The following is a 16,184-nucleotide window of genomic DNA, read 5'->3' on the forward strand; positions in this document are numbered from 1 at the left end:
TTCACCTTCAGGAAGCCCACCATGCACCACCGCACCCAACAGATGCCTCAACACAGCTGGAGCAAAGTCACCAAAGACCAGCTAACCACCACCCTCGCCCAGGACCCACCCGCCGACTCCACCAACCCGAACACCAGCCCGCAACCTCAGACAATGGATCAACAACTGCGCCAACACCCTTGCCCCACTCAAGACACCCCACAACAGCCACACCAGCAAGAAAGCCACCTGGTTCACCGAAGACCTCCAGGCCTCCAAACGAACATGGCAAAAACTGGAGAAGAACTGGCTCCTCGAACGAACAGTGGACAGCTACGCAGCGCACAAGAACGCCACTCATAGACACCATCAACTCATCAGAACTGCCAAGAGGGCCTAATTCAAAGAACGCCTAGATAACAACGAACTCAACAGCAAAGAGCTCTTCAACATCATGAAAGAACTCTCCAACCCCCGCTCTAACAGCAACGACATCCCGCTCGTGCAAGACCTGTGCGACTCGCTGGCCACCTTCTTCCACTGCAAGATCGCCGACATACACAACAGCTTCGATGCCACAACCGCCCGACAACCACCGCCCCCATGACCACCACCCACACCAACCGCCTGCTCTCCTTGACCAGCATCAACAATGAGGACATCAGCGAGATCATGAACACCATCCACTCCGGATCACCGCTAGACTTGTGCCTTCACCACATCTTCAACAAAGCCTGCACAGCCACCGCACCCCATCTCCGGAAAGTAATCAACATCTATTCCGAGACAGCAACCTTCCCAGAAAGCTGGAAGCATGCCGAAGTCAATGCCTTACTCAAGAAACCCAAGGCGGACCCAAAGGACCTCAAGAACTTCCGACCCATCTCCCTTCTCCCGTTGAAGGTCACCGAGAAAATCGTCAACAAACAACTGACCCGCTACCTCGAGAAGAACAGCATCCTAGACCTATCCCAGTCCGAGTTCCACAACAACCACAGCCCCAAAACCGCCCTCAGTGCTGCCACCGATGACATCAGGTCCCTGCTTGACCACGGAGAAACAGCGGCCCTCATCCTCTTGGACCTGTCAGCCGAATTCGACACGGTCTGCCACCGCACACTATGAACACGCCTACACGACGCTGGAATCCAAGAGAAGACCCTGGACTGGACCACATCCTTCCTCCCCAGCAGAACTCAGAGCGTCCACCTTCCCCCCCTTCCGCTCCAGTGCCCTTGAGATCATCTGCAGCGCATCCCAGGGCTCTTCCCTCAGCCTGACACTGTTCAACATCTACATGGCACCCCTCGCCCACGTCGCCCGACAGCACGACCTCAACATCATCTCATATGCCGACGACACCCAGCTGATCCTCTCCCTCACCAAAGACTCTCGCACCGCCAAAACCAACCTAAACAAAGGCATGAAGGCTGTCGCTGAATGGATGAGGAGCAGCCGACTGAAGCTGAACTCGGACAAGATGAAGGTCCTCATCATCGGCTCCACCCCTTCAGCGTTGGACGACTGCACTAGGAACAGCCCCGACACCCACCGACCATGCACGCAACCTAGGGGTCATCCTCGACTCCACCCTCTCCATGACTAAACAGGTCAACGCCATCTCCTCATCCTGCTTCAACACCCTCTGAATGCTCCGCAGGAGCTTCAAGTGGATCCCCACCAACACTAGAAGAACAGTCACTCAGGCCCTCGTCACCAGCAGGCTGAACTACGGAAACACCCTCTACCCTGGAACGTCGGCCAAGCTCATGGGATAACCTTCAAGCTCCTCACCCACGGACACAAAGCTCTCCACAACACCGGCCCAGCATACCTCAACAGACGTCTCAGCTTCTACACCCCCACCCACCAGCTCCGCTCCGCCGGCCTCGCCTTCACCACAGTCCCCCGCATCCGAAGAATGACTACCGGCGGCAGATCCTTCTCCCACCTCGCCACCAAGACCTGGAACACCCTTCCCACCTACCTACGGCATACCCAAGACCTACTGGCCTTTAGAAGACTCCTCAACACCTGGCTGTTCGATCAGTAGCAGCCCCCCCCCCAGCGCCTTGAAACCCTCACGGATATGTAGTGCGCTTTATAAGTGTCTTGATTGATTGATTGATTATCTAAAACATGGGTTTCCTGTAATAAAGCTATATCACATTTTAAATTAGATAAATGAGTTAATACTCTTTGATGCTTTATAGGGGAACCCAAACCCTTAATATTCAATGAAACAATTTTTAGAGCCATTTATAAGACAAAATGAAGTATACATTGCATAACAATAATTCAAACAATTAGAGATTGATAACATTATATAAATAATAATATTAAAGAGGAAGGTTATAAAATTGCACCAGTAATAATGAATAGCGTGGAAATAGAAGTAAGTAGTTATGAAAAGGGAGAAAATAGCAAAGGAGAATAGAAGTAAAAAGAAAGAGAGAAAAACAAAAAGAGAAGGAGACAAGGGAAAGTTTAGTGAGGTAAGGAAAAACGTTTCTGAAAGAAGATATAAAAGATAAAACAATGACGAAAAGAGATGTACAACAATGAAGAAATGTAAACCAAAAATTCCCAAAACATAGTAACAAACTACAAAAAAACATGAACAAGCTGAGAATGAGGAAGCCAAAAAAGAAAAATGGCACGACTAACTGGGCAACTCAGGGCAAATCTGGGAGGGAGGACATCATTCAAAGAAGACCAAAGAAAACAAAAATCAAGTACAAAAACATCCGCACCTAACGGAGGGGATAAAATATAATAGGTGAATATCGCATAGGAAAACTAGAGGGACTCATAAAACAGAACGAGAACTAACAACACTTTTAGGGACACAAACATATTGAACCCTGGTGAAACATTGGTGAGTGTGGATACAACCATATCTTATTCTCTGCAATGACCTAAGAATTTCTGAAGTAAAGCAGAGTCTTCATAGATCGTAGTTTTGTTTTTATATTTGACCTTGAAAAGGCAGGGATGGAAAAGACCAAATCTGGCGCTGAGAATACGAAGAGCAGGCTTCAAATATATGAATTTCTTTCTTCGATCAGCTGTATCCTTAGCATAATCTTGAGCAAAAAAGAGATTAGAACCTTGCCACAAGATATGGCCCTTGAGTTTAGCTGCCTGTAAGACTTCCAATAAATCTGTATATTCCAAGAAATATATGATGATTCCTCTACGTTTGACTGACGACAGCGCCATAGTAGGACTACGACCCAAACAATGTGCTTTTTGCATGTTCAAAACAGGGAAATTGGAAATGTCAAGAACTTGTGGAAGGAATAATTTAAAGATCGAAATGGGGTTTGAGCCTTCCCAGCCTTCTGCCAGGCCATATATATGTAAATGATTACATCTATTGCGATTTTGAAGATTTTCCACTTGCTTTTTGAGAAAAGAAATTTCGGAATTCATTGAAGGAACTTGGTTCACCACAACCTGAACAGAGTTCACTTGCTGTTCAATCTTCACAACCCTATTTTCCATATTAGACCACTTGTCATCTAAAGCTTGAAGTTGTTTATTTGTTTCTTCCAAGTAGGGTCGAAGAGCTCGAATCTCTCCAAGAAGCACACCTATAGCATCTGATGAAAGAGATGTAATAGGTGATGGAGGATTTTTTTTTACACGTTTACCAGAAGATAGCATAGACAAAGTGGTAAATTCAATTTAGGATTAGAATTAGTGGTGGAAGGTGAGATACTCGATGACGTTGTCGGTGAAGGCATATTACCTTCAAAGTTCTCCATATTTGTTGAAAGTACAGAATAAGGGTTGTGGTCCGCCAGGAAAGAAAATGGTAAAGGAGATTTAACAATGCACCGTGTGGATTTCGTTCTCCCCATAACATTCTGGATAAGGTTGTAATGCTAGTGGTAATACCATGACAGGAGATTATGAAATATGATGCAAAGGTGAAAATTCCGTGTAAGGACATGAAAAAATGTATACAAATTTGTTGTATAGCAACATAAAAGTCAAAATGTCCTTAAATGGCCAGTGGTTAAGCTTGTGAGGGAAAAGAACGTCGTCCTCAGCAAACTGATGCACTTTAAACAACTAATTCAATGGTTCCCAGCTTGTCGTAGACACTGTATTACGACATATTATCTCCTATTGCATTTATTTCAGCTTTGTGTATATTTAAAACATATGCTGGGATGTGTAACAAAAAATTCCTTATGTCTAATGGTTTAATGTCAATGCATCCCAAAATGACAAGTGGAGCTCATTACAGGCTGTAGAATGTAAAAGATTTTGAAGTGTTCCTTGAAAAAGTGTTTTCTTTAGCCCCTCACGACATTAGGGAGCATCCTTTAGTTACAAAATGGCAGGCGTGAGTCCCATGAGAGGAAACACGCTGGCTGCATTTAGCTTGAAAGAAATGCTCACCGGAGCAGGAACAAGCATTTACAATGCAATGGTCTCGGCATTATTAAAGGTAGAGCTATTGGCATTGCTCATGACTTTTTTTTAAAATCATAAATAAATGGCATTGTCATTTACAATGCCAATAGCGTAATCAACAACTACAGAAATTAAGTGCTTGCTAAATCCAACTGGAATGTCCGACGGTCAGTTAGAGAAACCAAATCCATGCAAGCCCACATGGTAAGACTTTAGATGTTCACAATCACTGCACATATCACACACGGTTGCTTACCTTTCCCAAGGTCACCTCCTTCACTTTTGCCTGTCGGGTCATCATTAACAGGGAGCAGACAAGGAGTTTCTGTTGCAATGGGAAGGAATCGTCTGCACCCCCAGAGTTACCAGAAGTCATTCGGTCACCATAGACGTCAGAGATCACACGAGAGATTTGGGGGAGACTAACTCGTTTAGGAACCTGAGACAATTGCGGAGACTTTGTTGGCGATTTGCCTAAAAGTAATAACACAAGAAGAAAGAGTACAAAAGCCTGTCAGAGGATACTGCACAGTACAAGGTTCAGTTACAACAGTTGTGCTATATTAGTACAGTATCACCTTAAAAGCATCAACATTCAGTTGGTTACCATTGGCCAGTCACATCCAGGGGCTGCCTACGCTGCCGCCGATCACATAAGTCTGTAAGCACCCACGCTTTATGTGCCTGTTGCATCAGTGTATGCTCTACATCACAAAAGATGCAACTGCAGGGAATTGAAACTTAGTCTTCATGCAGACTTAGTCGGGGACTCTTTTCTTTGTAGGACAACATGCCAGGGACAGACTGCCCTACAACAACTGGTGGGCTCTGGAGTGTCACTTACGAGCAGCAGCAAACAAGATAAAATAACCCGTAACATCCAGGACAGCTTTTGGTGTGAACATCTACCACACCACCAAATGAAATTCGAGGGTTTATGCTGAAACAGTATTTTTGTCCTACCTACATACAGCACACAAGTTAATTCTTAGCCACATGTAAAGTTCTCTAAAAGGAGATTGCATACAGCAAACCGTAGTGTTACAACTGTTGCTTCTCACAGGAGAGCATGCTAAATCAAGACTCATGTTTAGATTTATTTAAGAGGTTATCAGTATGTGAAGAAATTTGCATACTTGTGTAGAATGCACAGAAAGGGAGAGCGGAGGATAAATGATGTTCTTCTTTACAATGCCAATCAGTACCGGACAGGTGCAAAAGATCTGAGCAGCTTTAAAGCTGGTAAACATAATTCTCTAATTCCACCATTAAAGCTGTAGGCAGGACCTGCACCACAAAGCATGCAAGGAGATCAAAATCCTGTGCAATCCAGACTGTCATTCATGGCCTCCCGAGCACTGCAGCTTGACAGCTGCTCGGGACAACGAACGAGCGTAGACATTTGGCAGATGCATTCAGTAATGCAGACTCAGCTGGTCACAAAATGAGGATATGCTGCCCATTTATAGGATGCAGCTGCAAAGGGGAAGGACGCCCCTACAATACCAAAGACCAGCAGCGAGCCCTGAAGCGACCTTGGTTTGGAGTAGGCCCAGCTGTTTACACCCAAAGCAAGTCATCTGCAAAGATCATTAGGGCTCTCAGGCAGCGCTTGGGTGTGATTTTCAATTGATGGTCCACAGGCCCCAGCGCGTGGTGCCAAATGTTACTCACCATCCCAGGAGGTGGCTTTGCAGCTAGTGTTTGAACACACCATTGGCAAAGCCGGGCAGGAAGGAGGCAAGGAAACCACCACGTTTCCCCGCTCCAGTCAGCAATGGGAAGGGGGATGGAGCGGGGGGGGGGGGATAACAACCAGCCATGAGGGAATCACTTACATTCCACGAGAGGTTTCAGAAGCGTATGACTTCGGACATCCGACTCGACAATCTCAACTGCTCTCCTACCACAAAAAATAAGTGACAAATCCAGTTTAAATAAATAAAAATCACAAAACTATAAACAAATTAATTAAAGTCATATGAAAGCAAATGTCTACTTGGCCCTTCGGGTACATACAGGCTGCCAAATCTAGGATGGAAATAATTGATTCTTATTGGCCACACAATGGACAGTCCAATAACCAAATGATGAAACTGAAACAGTCACAAGATGTTTTCTGGAACTGAAACCTAGCGGAAATTAGCTCTGATTTTATTGCCACCAAAAGACATTTAAGTGAGGCACTGCTAGATGCAAATAAACGTACCACGCAGTATACTAATTGCACATTTTCACTGGGGTCTGGGTCAATAACCGCCTCACCCATCCCCATTTCAACATGACAAAAATGTCAATACCTTCTACCCAAAAATCAGCTCTCTTGACTGAACAGGCAACTACTCACGTGGAGTAATCCAACTGACAGGCGTGCAGCCAAAACATCAGCACAGTCCTTCATGGCAAGTGAACTACTCCACCACATTCAGCACCCATTAATACCAGTTCGGCACACTTTCAGCAGAGCTTCTGCACATTCCATATCTGTCCACGCGCACTGAGCACGAGCAACCTCGTACACCTACGATCCACCCAGAATAAGAGGTGCCACTGCAGAAATTACAAGTCCCCATATCGCAACAAACGACTGTTCAGCCATGCGCAGTATATTTTCGCGTGACCAGCCCTAAAATATACAGTGACCACTACCGATTAAAGCCAACAACAACCCCGACACATAGTAGAATAGTAACCGATTACAACACCGGATCAAAAACACATTATTCCAGGTACTCGCCATTTTGAGCACATCTTTACTTTCAGTGAAACAGAACACTCGGGGAAGGCCTGGGGCCTGCGATATAAACCATTTCAAAATGCCCACATGCCAACGGCTTTCCCCCTGCAAACACAGAACCCATTATCTGAAGCTAAATTGAGGATGGCAACAGATTTCAGTCCTGTGTGTGCACAGACTTCTATAACGTGTGTGAAGCTGCCGATCGCTACCAGCGCCGTGCACTTCACTGTGTATATAACAACAAAACCATATGTACCTCAATTGTTTGGTCTCCAAAGCAAACAGGCAAAAGATGAGTTTTGCAGCCTTTCAAATCACCAGGGCCACCTGCGCTCCATGGACAGACACCATGGACAGGCACCGCGGGCAGACACCGCGGACAGGCACAGCGAGCAGGCACCACGAGAAGGCACTACGGACAGGCACTGCGGGCAGGCACCGCGAGCAGGCACCACGGACAGGCACCGCGGGCAGGCACCTCAGGATGCTCGTGTTCTGCTACCCCGGCAGACAACGCTTCGCGCATATTAATAGAGATGCATCTCGGGCGGAAACGTATGCTTTCTGCATTTCCAATTGTATACGGTCAATTCACAAACATCTGTAACTCGATATTCCGCTGCTCATCTTCCAAAAGGCAGCGATTTCTTTCCGCAAGCATTAAAGGGTATTATTTACTTTCCACCTACGTGCAAATAATTGGAAGTCTTTATCCAGCTCCATTTGTTCAACTTTCGGTGGTGGGGCGGACGTGAGTCACTGCCAGGCACCGGCGGTGAGAGGGTCATGGCGCGGCGAGGCCTCCACGGAGACGGGGCCCGCAGCAGTGGAGAGCGGGGTTGTCGAGCACGCCAGACACCTAGAAACACAAAGAAGAATCCGGGTTGGTCTCAGAGGTAGGACAGGCCCAAAGAGAGGGTACAGTTGAACGGGAGGGAGTTATGGGAGGAAACTCCACTACAGAACACAGCCTTACCTGCTTCAGCCGCTCCTGTAAAATGGTCGCGATCTGATCCTTTGTATAAGGTGAGAAGTTCAGCAGCTTTGGTTTGCACTTCGGTCCTGCCTGAAGCCTGGAAGAATGCGGTCTGAGATGTAAGGCGTTAGCAATCCCTAAAGTTAAAAAACCCAAGAAAAACACGAGTGCAACCATCAGGGAGGACAGCGAGGAACGGCTCACCTTCACTGCGAAGGAACCAAAATGGCGGCAGTCAGCTTCAGTGTTTTTCAGATTCGGGGGCGTGGTTTTGTGGTTCTGAGTGACAGACAACGTCACTGTCTAAAGAACGCAAAAAATCACGCCCCCAAATCCGAAAAAGATGGGGCTTGTTTGAAGTGACCGTTCTCTCCTCCAATGGCTGGCCTCCGTTTAGGAAGCCAGCCAATGAAGGAGAGAGAGGGCAGGGAGGCGGAACCTTCTCCGCTACTAAGAATCATTAAATCTCATGCCTAAGACTGCGCAAGCGCAGCCTTTTAGGCCTTCGACCTAAAAAGGACAAAAAAAGCTGCTGCAGTTGCTCCCCTCACGGAAACATTCCTCAGTATGCTGTGACGTGCTCAGGGTCCGCTGGAAAGCTGACGCTCCAACCGAGCTGCCGCGGAGCTCACTCAGCAAGCAGCCATCCCCGAAGGGCATCAAGCCACACCCCCAATGGCATCAATCCACGCCCCCTAAGAATCCCAATGTTATATTTCAACAAATACCGTGCACAATCCCCCTACCACTATGATGATTTCCGGAATAATCACAATTCTAATCTTGATTATCACAGAACAGTTGTTATCAGCTTTGGATTCTTTTGAATGGACCATTCCAATTCTTTCATCTCATCATAATAGTCGCTCTTCAATTCCTCAATTACAACGGCTGCCCTTCTTTCTCTTTCTTTAGCTCGTGGCTGACACTTTTCTCTTTCCAAAATTTCAACTTCCTATTTGATTTAATTTTTGCACAGCATTTTGCTAAGAGAAGCACACATGCTGCACCAATTAGTATGACCAACATAGGGGTGTAAATTAATTGTAGTACTCTTCCACCTGCATTTCCTAGCCATTCACCTATTTTTATGGATCACTTCCCTAATGAACTAAATGCAGAACCTATTCCTTCCCATACACCTAGTTTGCTAATTCAGTTATTTCATGCATGATATTAGTGATATAACTGTTAATCTGGTAAACTACTTTAGGGATATAAGCACAGTCTTGTCTAGCACGTATTACCTTGCAAACTCCTCCTTCATTTGCAAGATGCATATTTAACGCAAGCAGAATTTGGAATCTCATGGCTCTCATTGCCAGCAATTTCTTGTTAATAACTGTTAGTGCACATGCTGTGTCTGTTGCTAATCTGTCTTGTAGTGTTGATACATTTCTAATTTTCAAATCATTAAGTTCCACTCCCTCTTAGGGAATGATCGCCTGACAAATGCACCTAGAATCTGTCCAAAGATCCTTATGCTTCTCCTCAAATATAAATCGGTCTAATCATTGATATCGTAATATATTTTTGGAACGACTAAGGCTGCATAACAGCTCCCTATCCAATTTCATGGTAGCTGGAAATAAGCTGATTTACCAGCACATATTATATATGCCTCTGATGCTAACTTCAAGCTCAGCTAATACTCTGCCTTTAGCCAAGTAACTGTGATTACATTCACTCCAACCTACTTCCTCAACTGTATATTCCCTTCTTGCCTTCATACTAAACATACAAGCCCTCATTTACAAGAGACTTGCGCCGCTGGATAGTCACTTTTTATGATGATCCCTTGGAACTGGCCTCTCAATCATATCTATGAGGCAACGCAAAGCATGGCTTTGATGGTCTCATAGAGATGGAGTAAGGCCTTACTCTACATCAAGGAGGCGTTCCATGGGTGTTGCTGTGGGTGTTCATACTCAACAATCATGGATTTTGACACTGCTCCAGATTTACAACATCACGTAAACCTCGGAAGCGCTAAAAGCTTTTGCCTCCCCAGAGGAGGCATAACATTTCTCCAGGTTTTTACTCTTTCCACATGTGCTACATTCTGCAACACACCTGGAACGTGGAAAACACCTCTTGTGATTGTTTTTGTGCGAAAGATGGCCCTTCCTGCACAAAATCAATCATGCCAAAAACCCAGATACACCATGGTGCAAGGGTACCTGCATTGGGGCTTCGCTGCAAATTGTGTGCGGGTGGCAGGTGAAACAACAGCAATGTACCATATCCTAGATTGGTATAGGGCAGCGCTGCATAATGACTTGCAGTCCTACCCTACGTCAATTACTTGTAAATGAGGCCCACAGTTCCCTCTTTGGCCACGTCTAGACACAACTTTGAGTGTAGACTTTTCTCTTGCCTCCGTTCTCTTCCCTTACCTCTGTTTTAACTTCCTAATTTGTCTTATCCTCTTCTGGTCTGATCCTTCCATTTAATTAATCTACAAATTTCCCCTCATCTTAACTACGTTTACAGGTCACTTCATACTTGCCAGCGTTAGTGAGATTATATAGGTAAGTGGAGTGAAAAATTCCATCATATACTTGCGCCCATCCTTTCGCTTATAAGCATGTTTAGTTGCCCAAATATACGTGTTAGAACCAGTTGGTCGGGGTCCACGTTCTTGGGGACACTCAGAATCTGAGTAAAACAGTTTAATTGAGCATAGATGATAAAACAGATTCAGGAACACGCTACAGGAAAAGGCATACAAAAGGGGAAGATGAAAATCAGACTAAGCCTATGTGGCGGAAGCAGGAAGATATAAGCAGACTAAACAGTTTTCAGTTTTCATCTACTTTACATATTCCGCAAGCTTTTGGAAGTAAACATTATGACCAGAAATACTTCGAACTGTGGAACATGATGGATTCTACCTGTGTGATTGCTTTGTTGATTATTATTGTTCTGTTAATATTGACTTATCTGGTGCAACATTTCTCTCTAGGAGATAGAGGTCTAAAATCCACCCAATTACAGCGACTGCTACCGCAACTACCAAAATGACTAGGATAGTCTTGCAGCGATTGGGCTCCATGTTATTCTTGGGCCAGAGAATATGGCCTTTAATTTGTTAATCTTCTATTCCTACCCCATGATCTCTAACCTATCCTGAAATCTACAGTGAGAATCAGCTACGTCTGCTGGATGCCTAAAGGACTTGAAGTCCTCTGACCGTTTTCTTAGTTTCTCTTTCATTCTTTCTCTTTTGTCAGATTGTCTAGTCAACTTTTGGTGTCTCCTTTAATTCCTTGTTCAGTTCAGGGAGATCCATCAGCATCAGCTGAACAGTCGATAGTTTTGCTGCCATTCATTTATTCTTTACATTGTATGTTCATTCAGGACTTATGCACCTTTGGTTCAGTGTCCTTTCTCTTTTGGGTTGTTTGTTCTTTGTCTGTTCTAAGTCGTTGTCACTAATCTGCCTTCATGTTCTGTTGTCTTGATCTTTTGGTGCCTCTCTAATGGTCTCAGGTCTGGGTGATTCGGACAGCGCTCTTTTTTGTTTTTGTTTCAGTCTTTCCTACTTTCTCATCTTGCTGCAATCTTCTCTGTGTTGTACTGGTTATTTCTGGTTTATGAGACTCTAGTTCATTACCAGAAGTTCAAGCTTCTCTTGTGATGTCTCCAGCTTGCATTCTGCTCACGAAGAGCCTTCTTCTGACTGTTTTGTTTGGGCTCTCCAGGTGTCTCTGTGTTCTCAACTTATTCGGAGTTCTGAGTCTGTAGACTCACCTTTTGTCGAGGACTCTGCTTTCTCACACCACCCTTGATTCAGCTGTGACTAAGAGCTATGGGGCTGAGGGTTGGTTCTCAGTTCGACCTTCTTCTTCGGACACTTCAGAGATTTTAAATCGAGGTGGACTTGAGGAATTAATTGATGTTGAATCCCTTTCGTTCTCTTTGTATGTGAAGCGTGTATCCTGTTAGGCAAGCCTGCAGTTTTGCAGTAGGATGAATTGTTGTGGCCCTCTTCAACATTCCTCTAAGCACTACTTGCAAACTTTGCGCATGTGTCTCCTTACATGAACCCAATCTCCAGGGTTCAGGTTGTGGCATGGAGCAGTCCTTAAAGCTTGTGTTGCGATGTTGACCTTTCCAGTACTTGTAAATGTAAATCCATATTTGTAAAGCGCGAACTACTCACGCTTATGGGTCTCAAGGCGCTGGGGGCCATTGGGGAAATTATGTGAACTATTGCCCAGAGTCACATGGTGCTGAGCTGAGCTGCCGCCGGAGCCGGGGATCGAACCGTGAGACCTGTGCTCCGAAGTCAGCTGCCCTGGCCGCTGCACCACACCTCTCCAGGTCCTCTGTAATATTCACAAGAGTGGCTGCTGGAACAGAGGGAATTCTCATTGCTCTCCCCATTAACACGTTGTGGGGTGGAGATCCGTTGTCTTGCACGGTGTGCTTTGAATGCTCATGGGTACCAACAGAACAGCACATGACCAGTAGAGAGTTGTAGAAGCGCATGCCTTGGCTAGTTTTGCCTCGATTGTCCCGTTTACCCTCTGAACTATACCTGATGCTTCTGGTCTGTAACTGCAACTGAATCTCTAGACAATCCCTAAGGCTATACATAGAAGTTGCATTATTTTGTTCTTGAAGTGTGCCCCTTTATCTGATTCAAAATAAACTGGCATCCTGCAATATGAGATCCATTCTTGCAGTCGTAGTTTGGCAACTGTCAGACTATCACATCTCGTGGCTGCATATGCCTCAACGCAGCAGGAAAACAAGCATATGATATTTAATATGTAGCTTATTTGGTTACATTGGGGCATTTTCACAAAATTGATTTGTAGGTGATTAAAGGGACCATTGCACTTCCCTATGTGACTTATTGGTATAACAACCCTTTTACCAACGTTCTGCTTCTGACACGCCCCGCTGACACAGCTTTTCGGCCATGACTAAAAATTCAGGATTTTATCAATACTGTTTGAAGGTCTAGACCATTCCCCCTCGACCAACAGGGGCCAGTCCATGCATGTGTTTCTCCACGGCAGGTAATATGGAGTTGGGCAGAACCGATTTTCCCTCCCTTGACACCAACAGGGGCGGCCTTAGGCATGTGCAAGCTGTGCACCTGCACAGGGCCACCACACCCCAGGGGCCACCACACCAATGTATATCCTTAACATAATAATCCTCTGAGGATGGATACATATTTGCGTGGTGGCGCCTGGCAGGGATTTGGCGGCCTCTGGCTCTGTTCCACTTCCAAACACCCTGACCCCCCCCCCCCCCCCCTCTTCACTGGACTCTGCGCTCCGCCCTGCCCGGACCGCCTCTTCTGGGGCCTCCCACCTGCGCTCACATGTACCTCTTCTCATCTAGCATTCTCAATTTCAGGGACTTTTTGCTGCAGTTATCTCAGCTCACGAAAGGTTTGCATTGTATTCAGTAGCCTATTTGAGACTAATTCTCCCTCTTTGCTACACGGCTCACCAAAATGGAATGTTGTGGACTCAAAAGCACAGTATCGAGTGATTTAGTCCACGTATCAGTTGTCCCTGGTGATAAAATCATCTCCGCTCCGATTTGCAGCACATTTCACAAGCTTGAGGTGTACAACCCATTGCAGATCGGTGAAGCAGATGAGGTTAAGTATCCTCTCTGGGACCTCAGTTGGCCAAAATCGAGCACCACTCTAAACCCATATTGGTTATTAGTGTAAATAGTGACTCAATTCATCTCGGGTAAAAATCGTACAGATCCCAAACGGAGATGGAGCCGTCATATTCGTGGGGCTGGGAGGATCGTAGGTAGGGGACTGTGTGCCTGTCCCTAAATTTAACTAGAACTAGGTCCCCGGGAAATTCTTTAGATGATGTCCCTAACCAGCCCACCCTTCTAACGCTCAGGATGCCACCGTCTTTGTTGGGTGGGAGGGGTCTATTTTTTGATAACCAAAACAGGACCTTATACAGTAGGTCCTGATGTCTTTCAGGTTTCCCGTGGATGGGTGCAGGTACTCCTGCAAGAACAAGCACAAAGGGGGCAGCTTCTGGAGGCAAATCTATACAAGCTACTCTGTTTGGTTCTGCTCTAATAGCAGAGTAGTTGGTTAACGCAGGTTTACGGGCAATTTTGGTGGCAGTTGGGGGTTGTCTCTTGGGAGGTTGTCTATTGGTTAGGACATTTTTTGTTGTATTGGTCACAGATTTGTGGGCGATTTTGGTAATGGTTAGAGGTAGGCAGTTGGGAGATTGACTTACAGTTGGGACAATTTTTGTAGTGTGAGGCACTTTGGGAGCAGTAGGGAGAGTGGAACAATTAGGTGTTACAATCTTTGCAGGAGGGGAAGAGTTGGCTTTAATGACAGTCTCTAAGCTTGTCAACCTATCCCCTAAGATGTTTAGCTTCTGTTTCATAATCATTATCATTAACCCCGTCGTGCTTCCTTTTCGCACTTTGGCCCTGTGACAATCCAATAGCTTGGCTGCTATCCTCCTTGGGTGATAGGGGTGGATCGCAAGGTCTATCGGCGCGAGTGTCAATAGTAGAGCCTTTTACGGGGGAAGGAGCTGTAACTGGAAGAAAATTAGTCCCGCACAAAGCATTTAGTTCCTCCCAGTAAGACAATTTTTCCGGGCTGTCAGGGGCTTGTCGGAGGGTTTGAGTTGGATCTAGGGGTTGACGGCAATCATCAGTATCTGTTTCGCTGATAGCGGTAAGGGTCCTATGGCTCTGAGTGTACGTGTCCATTTCCTGGGCCGGGCGTCGTTTTTGAAAGAAGTTTTGATAGGCCCCCTTGGATGGCAGGATTTATGTAATATGGCTATGATGGTGAAACAGAATGTCCATAAGTCGTAGACGAATAAGATTAGGCACTATACCTTCTCTGGTGTTGATGCCAAGGGGAGTGGCCCGTCCCCGTCCTCCTCGTACCGCTGAGGGCCACAGAGGGCCCGCCCTTTGCCCGGGCTTAGCCCCGGGTGCCGACCCGCGCGCTATCCCGCGACGCGGGGGCTCACGCTGACCTTAAGCGCACCTCCGGGGGCGGGACAGGATGCACGCCTTCCTAGGCGCAAGCGGTGCTGGGGGATGTAGTCCCCGATCTGCCGCCTCACCGCGATGGTTGGGAAGCGGCAGGCAGCAGGGAGGCAGAGAGCCTGGTGTCTATTGCAGCAAAGCAGCGCTGGGGCTGCGGAGGTCCAGGAGCCCAAGTGGAGACCTCCCAGGTCAGTGGCAGTGTCAGGTCAGGTCCTCCGCTCCCCCGGGGCTCGCGCTGACCTTAAGCGCACCTCCGGGGGCGGGACAGGATGCACGCCTTCCTAGGCGCAAGCGGTGCTGGGGGATGTAGTCCCCGATCTGCCGCCTCGCCGCGATGGTTGGGAAGCGGCAGGCAGCAGGGAGGCAGAGAGCCTGGTGTCTATTGCAGCAAAGCAGCGCTGGGGCTGCGGAGGTCCTGGAGCCCAAGTGGAGACCTCCCAGGTCAGTGGCAGTGTCAGGTCAGGTTGCATTTTAGTCAATTGTGACTGGTGCTCAGTCTCAGCAAACAATAGTCAACATTCCTTCTATGTTATCTGAGGCTAGGCTGAGGTCAGCTTTTTCAAATGTGCACGTCCTTGTACTTTTTAGCAAGCTGTCTAAAGCATTCAAGATTTACATGTACTGCATTTTCTATTCAGACCGTGTTTTCTGCACTTTTAAATGTCGTGTTTAATTTATTACAAACTATATGTTAATTCTGCATTCATGTTTTACTTTGTAAGTTTAATAAAAAATATGATATCTACAATTAGGACAATATCTTATGACAGTCATATTAAATATATTTGTGCATTGTTCAGTATTTCCTAAAGCATTTATTTACAACAGAGAATAAAATCTGGTTAAGGCCTGGCATTGAAAATGAAAGCCTCATGTTTACCACGCCAAATCTCTGTATGTCATTTTAAAATGCATTTTTCATGTTTGAAGCACAAGGCAGATTAGCATTAGTAGGAATTATTTTTTTATAGGAAATGTTTGCTTTCACACTGTCTTTCTTGGGGTGGGCAAAATTATAGCTGGGTTGAAAGTACCTCAATG

General features: G+C 46.1%; 1 long non-coding RNA gene across 1 annotated transcript; it reads right to left on the bottom strand.

Moving 5' to 3' along the window:
* Positions 1-4,798: 4,798 nt before the first annotated feature.
* LOC147708770 (uncharacterized) lies at positions 4,799-7,885 on the bottom strand. The gene is made up of 3 exons (XR_015296519.1): positions 7,837-7,885; positions 6,246-6,310; positions 4,799-4,881 (listed from the first exon to the last, which is right to left on the bottom strand). It is a non-coding gene; the product is annotated as an uncharacterized LOC147708770 (long non-coding RNA).
* Between the last annotated feature and the right edge of the window lie 8,299 nt (positions 7,886-16,184).

Source organism: Lissotriton vulgaris, chromosome 6 (assembly GCF_964263255.1).
Source record: "Lissotriton vulgaris chromosome 6, aLisVul1.2, whole genome shotgun sequence".
NCBI classification, from domain to species: domain Eukaryota; kingdom Metazoa; phylum Chordata; class Amphibia; order Caudata; family Salamandridae; genus Lissotriton; species Lissotriton vulgaris.